We start from the raw sequence: 8653 nt of genomic DNA, 5'->3' as shown, positions 1-8653 counted from the left end.
GTTAATTGCCCTAATCGATTATTCACTCAAAAAGTGAATAAGTATCCAAAAAGGAATTTAATTCCTCACTTCTCACTTTTGAATTAGAAAGTTGGAGAGTAAAACCCAAAATCCTCTTCATGAGGATTTACTATTTTTTTCATTGTGGGAGCTATGGGTGTGGGATCTTCGTGAGGTTGAGCTCATTTGATCCAACTCAGGGAGACCTCAGATTACCGTAATTTCTGGCTAGTCTGCGAGATTTTTATTTTATGGTTTAGATTCTCATTTTGCCCTTTTGGCTGTGAGGTTGAGTTCTCCCATTTTATTGTTTTGGCTCCATTTATGCTTCTATTTTTTGTAGTCATTTGTTAGGATGTTGAGAACTAGTGTTCCCCTCCATTTTTGTATGCTAGCTCTACCCTGTTGGGCAGGTATGAGCATTTCCCTATTTTTTAAGTTAAGGGTTTGGCGTTTTGCACTGTTATGTTGGCCGTTTTTGTATACGAACTCCAAACTTAGATTTTATTTGATATTTGTGGTTTTTGTGCCCTAAGACCAAATGGGTTTTAATTTTGAAGTTTTTGAGTTTTGAGGTTTTTTCACCTTGGTTTGTGTGCCACCCAGTTTTCTTGTGTTTTCTTAGCATGATGTTGGTTGTGGACTTGGATTATCCATAGGATGTCAATGAGACCATTGTTTCACTTTTATGTTTGCATTGGGATGCATGTCACACCCATACTCTCGACTTTATGTTTGGTTGAGTGATTTTATGCCTATTGTTATGGTTTCTTTGGACCTTTGTTATTGATTCATGGACACTAGGATTCTTGTAGAATCCATACTCCCAGATTGAGGCCAATTGAGTGAGTTCATGATGTTTGAGTCTTGCTACATCATTGAGATTCATGTAGAATCCATACTCCCAGATTGAGGCTGGTTGAGTGATTTGATGATGTATGGTTTTATTGTTATTTGGGATTCGTGTAAAATTCATCCTCTCGAGTTATTTTTGGTTGAGTGATCTTTTGCTTTTGTTCTCATCCAGTCCTTGTGATATGATCTTTGTGATGGTGGTGCGACACACACGAGTACATGTGCATACATTTACTGAGTGACTTGCGAGTCCTTGTATTCCGTGGTACTTATGGAAATAAGATCATTGGGGTTGGGTTGGGAATTTGTATGCCTATGGGCACTCATCATTGGATGAGCATGGATAGGGTAGGGTAGCATATGGAGGGAGCTTGTATCTTTTAGCTTGGCGATCATGGCACCTAAGGTTGGTAGAGGGAGCTTTATATAAGTGATAACTAAATAAAAATGTGTGAGTGGTAATAAAATTTAAGATAATGAAAAATGTTCTATGCTAGAGCCTTACTATTGAGGGATTTGAATCTACACAATTTGAGCTTGGGCTTGTTGATGGTGTCAACCCCTACTTAGTAGCCCATTGAGTGTCTAAATAGGACCTATATCTTATGCATTGTCTATGTTATTGGTTTTAGTCATCATACTATCTGGCATGAGTGTTAGCCATGGACATTGTGCTTTGTGTGTATTTGTGGTTGGATCATTATCTCCATTAGCATGGTGGGAGTGGACCCACGGGTTCCACATGGTTGGGAGGTGTAGCTACCCATACCACTATTGGGGACCAATGTATAGAGACAGTCTGTTGTCCCAATGTGGCCATTGCTGGATATTTTCACTTGATGCGTTGGGTTCTAGAGTATGCTTTCTTGTGATTTATGCTTTCATTGGAATGCTTGGATATCATGTTTAGATGATGTTAGTTTATTTGACGCATTCCCATATTATGATGTTTAGCATATGATTAGATGATGTGAATTGCTTTATTAGCTTATCTATTGCTTATTGGTTTAGCATGTTAGATTTCCTATTCGTATGATGTTAGCATATGATAGATGATGTGGTTGATTTATTGGATTATCTAATGCTTTACTTGTAGCATGTCATATTTCCTTAATCTTGTGTTGCAGCACATTTTAGTAGTGACATCCTCATAAGATAACACTGATGATTTGGTTAGTAGTTTGAGATGTTACATGCAAGGGATGGCTAGGATCCACGATGGTCTTATGATGTCATTGATAGTTGGGGGGAACCACGTATTATTATTTTTGTACTTCTCATTGTGATGTTATTTTTTCTTACTGCGATGTTGCTTTTAGTACACTATGATGTTCCTTCTGTTCTTTCCCTTCACTATTTGATTAGATGGTTAGATTTGGGCTTTTTGCCTTTTAGTTTTGGTCGAGTGTCCTTGTCTCAAAATGTGGATATAGTACTCCCTAGTGTGGTGGAATTTTGTATCTTAGTTCTCTTATCTTTTTACTACTTTTTGTTCTTGAGTGCTGATTTGAGATTTCACTTTCTCGCATGAGGATACAAGTCTTCGCGTGGTGTAGTGGGTTTCTTTGCATGGCTAGGTACTTCCTTGCACAAAACCCTACACTAGTTTAGGGTGTTTTGGTTGTTTAGCCAAACACTTTCTTGCATCATTGTGCACATCTTCACACAAGAAGGTATTTCTTTGTGCGGCATGATGCACTTCTTTGCACAAAAACCTATCAGAGGTAAGTCCTCGCATGGAAAATAGGAGGTGTCTCCTTCAGTTTTCAAGGATCGATTTTTGGTGTTTCTAGTACCCTTGGGGTGGACCTAATTTACCTTGGTTGGGCACTTTTTATATTCTTTGTTTTGTTGTTTTTTTTAGAGTTTTATTTCTTGTAGTGTTGCGTCAAATTGGGTAGTGGTGTCAAGAAGTCCATTGGTTGCTAGGATGGTGGTTAAGTCTTCTATTGTGATCTATGTGATCCATGTATGGTGTTATCATGTGCACTCATACTTGTTTATATATATATATATATATATATATATATATATATATATATATATATATATATATATATATATATATATATATATATATATATATATATATATATATATATATATATATATATATATATATTGGCTTGTTTTTCATCCTTATTCCAAGGATCTTCGGGTGGGGCATTACTCTATGTGTGTGTGTGTGAGCAAGCGAGAGAGATAGTTGTATATGTCTTTTTAATTAAGAGGAATTGTTTTGATAATATTCTTCTTTTTTAAGTATTTCATTTTATATGAAAATGGGTTTATACTAAGGTGATTTTAATGGATGGTTGGGTTATTTGAAATACTTGTGAATTGGAAAACTATATCAAATGTGACACTTATAAAACAAAAACTTGAAATCATTTTTAAATTAAAATTTTATAATTTCAAAACAAATGAATTGTGAAACTACACTTGTTAATTACGTGATGTGATGTATGTTTTATTTTGTGTTGGGGTTGGGTTTAACTTAGTACGTTGACCAATTTGGATCTTTGCTAGAGGCTTGGGGGTTTTATTTTATGATGTTGTGTGAATGTCATGATAAATGTGATTTGATCTATGAGGTATTGATCTATGTTTATATTTTTATTCCTAGAAGCTTGTATAGGACTGATGTGGTCTTTGTGACTTGATGCTAGACTTTCTACTAAGAGCTTAGGGTAGGTTATATTTATGGATGTTGGGAAGTGGCTTGCAATGGAGGTTAGAGCCCTAAAGAGGTTGCCTGGGTACCTCATTGTAGGTTATATTAATAAGTGATAATATTTCATTAAATGGGTTTAAAATAAATTAACAAGAGTTAGTGGATTACCTCACCCATGCCTCGAGTGCTAGTACAAGATAGGATGGGAGTAGAGAGGATGCTTGGTTATGACCTTGCCTCGTTAGTATGCCTTGTCTGTAAGAAAGGATATTGATGTCGCATAGAGTTACTGGGGGGCCAGAGTCCAAAGAGGTTATTAGGGTAACCTTAGAGTTGGCTCATGTGATGACACTTTCCCACTTACATAATAGATTTCTTATGTGTCTCTGTTGTCTTTAGCATTATATGTTACTTGTCTCTTCATACCTTTGAGATAGATTGCTATCAGGATTTCCTTGACCTAGATGATGGTTATGATTGTTGGATTTTTATCTATATGGGGACTTGAGATTATCTCCTTAGCATGGTGGGAGTGGGCCATTTAGGTTCCACAAAGTCAGGTGGTAATGTTTCTTATACCATTGAGATCCAATAGTTGGATGTTGTTTCTAGATGTACTTGTAAATTTTTTTCCTTCATTTTAATCTTGTGTTTATGTTTGGTGGTTGTATTCTGATGTATTGTACTTGATTACTAGAGACCTTATGAGATGTTTTATCTTTTTATGATGTATATTCTTTTAGCATTTCATACCCTGTGACTTGTACAGAGGATGATTATGCATTATAGTTATACCATGTGGCATATTATGTACTTATATATTATTTCATTTGATTCATAATTATGGTTATTCTATGATGTGGATACTATTATGTATCAAATTTAATCTTAATAGAACTTATGAATGTGATCCAACATCGTCGAACCCTTAAGAGATGTAACTGTTAATATATAGTTTTGTATGTATGTGAGTTATTTCTTCCACTATATTATCTCTTGTGGTTTTAATCTTTAAAAAAAATGTTTGACAAACTTAGTGACTTAATAGGTTAATTTCTTTTGGGTTCCCTAGTAGGACATTACATCTGGTATTAGAGCTTGAGTTTCTACATTAGGAGATCTAGGTATATTAGAATGCCTCTAGATGGCAACTAGTTAACTTAAATGAAACTTAAACATCTATATGTATCTATTAAAACTTGAACACTTGAACTTCAAACTCAAATACTTAAACCCAGAGATAGGCGAAACTGGAATAAATCTTGATTTGTTTTCAAAACATGTTTCTTACTATTATGCTTTACAATAGTATGCCCTTGTTGACATATCACTATTCTTTCTTGGATATTATTGTAGGATGGTATCCAAGATTAGATCAACTGTGAGAGGTCATAGCTCAAGTCATAACAGAGGTTGTGGGTGAGGCAGAGATATCATCTTGCATGATTTTGGTCATGAGAGTCATGTTTAGGAAGAGAACAAGGAAGAACACAATGGGGAAAATTGGGCTAATTTAGAAGAGGTTAATTACAGATAGATGATAAGGACAATCCTAGATTGCATACTTCCTCCAAAGGGTGTTGATCAAGAGGAATCACATCATGATGAGAATGAGGAGATATAAAGATCCAAGAGTCCTCAAGGAGATCTCCATGGTGATAGACACATGTCAGCTAAGGTTACATAGGTAAGGGACCTACAAGAGTCCAAGATCTAACCTTTCACTGGAATAGGTATTGGTTATGTTGCAAAGAAGTGGTTGATTGCCTTAGACAGATGTTTTTTGATGCAAGACTTTGACTCCAATGTGAAAGCAAGGTATGCCATCACACACTAGGAGGTATTTGAGGCTACATGGTGGAACATTGAATAAAATAACCTAGGTGTGGATATGAACACTATGACTTGGGAGTTTTTCCTTGAAAACTTCTATGATCACTTCCTACTAGAGGAGTAGCACTTGGGGAGGGTAGATGAATTTTATAATCTGAGGTAGTATACCATGACTATGGTGGAGTACGAGAGAAAGTTCTATGGGCTCATGCATTAGGCAGAGATTACTGGCAATTCACCACTGATAGTGCAACACTTCATTCAAGGTTTGAATAACCATTTCATTGGGGGTGTAAAGGTATTCCAACCTAAGACTCTTAAGGGTATGGTACATCAGGCTATTCTTGTGGAGCATAACATCACTTTGGGACATGGTGATTTTGTTGGGGCACCTGCAACATCAAGGTCCAAGGGCACACAAAACTAGGGCATAGGAAATAATAGGAAGCCTCCTTACTCCAAAGGAAACTAAGGTCAATAGCAGTAGTAGATACAGTAGTCGAAGGAATCTTATCCTCCAACATAAAGTGGTGGTAGTGGTTCCAATTCTCATAACTTCCAAAACTTGCAATGCAATAGGTAAAATTAGAATAATTAGCTTGCGCAAAATAACCACTTCTTTGTCAGTAGAGAAAATCATTAGCAATCTAGTGCACCTCTAACAAGGATAGGTTCAAGAAAAGGTATAAGGTGTTTCTCCTATGGAAAATTTGGGTATATTTCTACCAACTACCCGCAACATACATCACACTATTTGGGACAAAAGCCAATAGCATCAAGCCTACAATTGGTGACACTAGAATATCACATAGAGTTTTTGATGCAGAACAAGGTAGGAGAATCCCCAAAGGAGATGTCCTAGCCCCCAGCAAACAACCACATAATGGAATACAACAATAATGCAAGATCTAATACCAAATCACAACTCCTTATTCATAGATATAACTGATTACATGCAATATGCCCAGCTATAAGGCCTTCTAGGTTAGATCCAAATACAAGCAACAATTACAATAACAGTTCTACAAGATCCAACTAGATCCATTCACAAACTTGATTCCACCTAGTCCAGATCCACAACTGGATAAGAACACCAAGAAAATTCTTTAGTTCTCAAGTCATAGCCCTGGCTCTTTGAAATTTACATCTACATGTAATGTCCCCATTTCTAAGATCGATTTTGATAGAGTTAATATAAGATTAAATAAATAAATTATAATTATAATTATAAAAATTATATTGATGAAGTTAAATAAATAATAATAATAACTTATAGAGTATTATTATCCAAATTAAAAATATTTATAATGAAAGATATAAATAAATTAAAACCAACATTACCATTTATTTATTATAACCCGAATTATATTTTAATTAAGGATAATGATAATATAATTATGATATATATATTATAATATATACCATCAGAAGTGTATCCTCCAATATACAACAAATATTAAATATTAACATTTAATACAAAATATTAATTGTAAGAATATATTAAAATATATACTAAATGTAATTATAGTCAAATATCAAAATACAATTGGATTTGTAAAGGTCGCATGCTTTCTATCATACAAGTATATATAGGATAGATAGCTGGATAGAGTGGGGGAGGAAAAAAAGGAATTACTTTTCCTAAGGCAGACAAACACCATGCCCGCATAGCATCGAACACATATGCAAGCAATTATATCTGAAGGTTATTAATCACAAGTGATTGAATCATAGCAAATATATCTTGCAAACACTACTGCAGTCAACAAACTCCCCATTCAGCATCTAACTCAGGAAATAGGCATAAAATGTATGATACAGGTGCTTCAACAAAAAACAAAAACCTGCACAACAATATTGACAAATAGCAGAGAGAGTACTCCCTATGCATTTGAAGTCTGTACAAGCAAGGGAAAGGAAGTGAGTACACCGCCCATACATAATTATCCAGTTTAAACCTTCCCATTGTTGCCATGAGAAACTATACATCTTGTGAGAAACTATACATCTCAGAGTTGTCCAAGTATATTACTAAATCAAGTGTAGATGAGTTAGATAGCTATCAGGAATAATAAGCAGATAAAACAAAAGTTTGGAACAACATGATGCGAAGACCAAAAAACAATATAAGACATCGATTCCAAGCATAGAAGTAGAATCGTGATATTAGAACAATTTTATTCCATATTCTGGAGTGGATGATAAAGGGAAATAGAAACACGTGAAAGGAATAAGCAATTGGTCAAAATAGTGAAGATGTATACATCAAAAGTAATAAAAGATTAACCACTTCAAGGCATCGATCATTATCAACAATTCAGGGCATCGATCATCATTAGAAAAGATGTATACATCAGGAATAATAAAAGATTAATCCCTTCATACTATTTAAAAGGATATCTTCAACGGCAATAAGGAAGAGATATGAGAGTTTTCATCCCAGAAAATAGTAATTAGATAATTAATTAGACTTAAATCAATGCATGAACTATACAGGGAGAACAATCCATCAACACTATTCATCATAGCCCAAATGACTATAGCTAGTGCTGAAATAGCAGAATATGCAACAAATAGCATTCAAATGATCTACAGTAGTTACTTCATCCATAGAATGGGATACAACAAAAAGGAAGAACACAGCGATATCATTTCATAACATTCTAAGAGAAATATCCAACAAGCAAGGGTTCACCAAAAGAGAAGGCAAAGTTCCACCTTTAGACACATCATTATAAAGAAATAAATTAATAGAAATAAGACAAAGTTATATATATATATATATATATATATATATATATATATATATATATATATATATATATATATATATATATATATATATATATGAAAGAAAAAACCCATAAATTTGAAGGACCTCATTTGGGAGCATTAGTTTAATCTTGAAAGAGATCAAAATCATATTCATATGCATACAAGTCAAAGTTTATATCAAAACTGAAGCAACTTACAATAATCTACAGTTATTATATCAACTAGTATTCATTTTGAATGTTCCCTTGCTAGTTATTGGGTTACTGAGTGGATATAATTCCTAGAAGGGGACATTAAATTTCACAATCTCCTTCACTCCTCTAAATGAATGAATTCTCCAACTATGCTAAAGACTCGACAAAAGCATTTTACTTATACCCAACTAAGCCACAAGTCAGCCTAGTTCATTAGAAACTAAATTAGATCCTTCACATTAAATAAATGTTGAGCCACAAGTTGGCCAAAACACAAATTAAATATCCATACATAAATTAAATGCGAAAAAGTCATCTCATA

Source organism: Cupressus sempervirens, chromosome 1 (assembly GCF_028749045.1).
Source record: "Cupressus sempervirens isolate cs-2001-9-10 chromosome 1, ASM2874904v1, whole genome shotgun sequence".
Taxonomy (NCBI): Eukaryota; Viridiplantae; Streptophyta; class Pinopsida; order Cupressales; family Cupressaceae; genus Cupressus; species Cupressus sempervirens.
Note: the sequence above shows the minus strand (reverse complement) of the source record.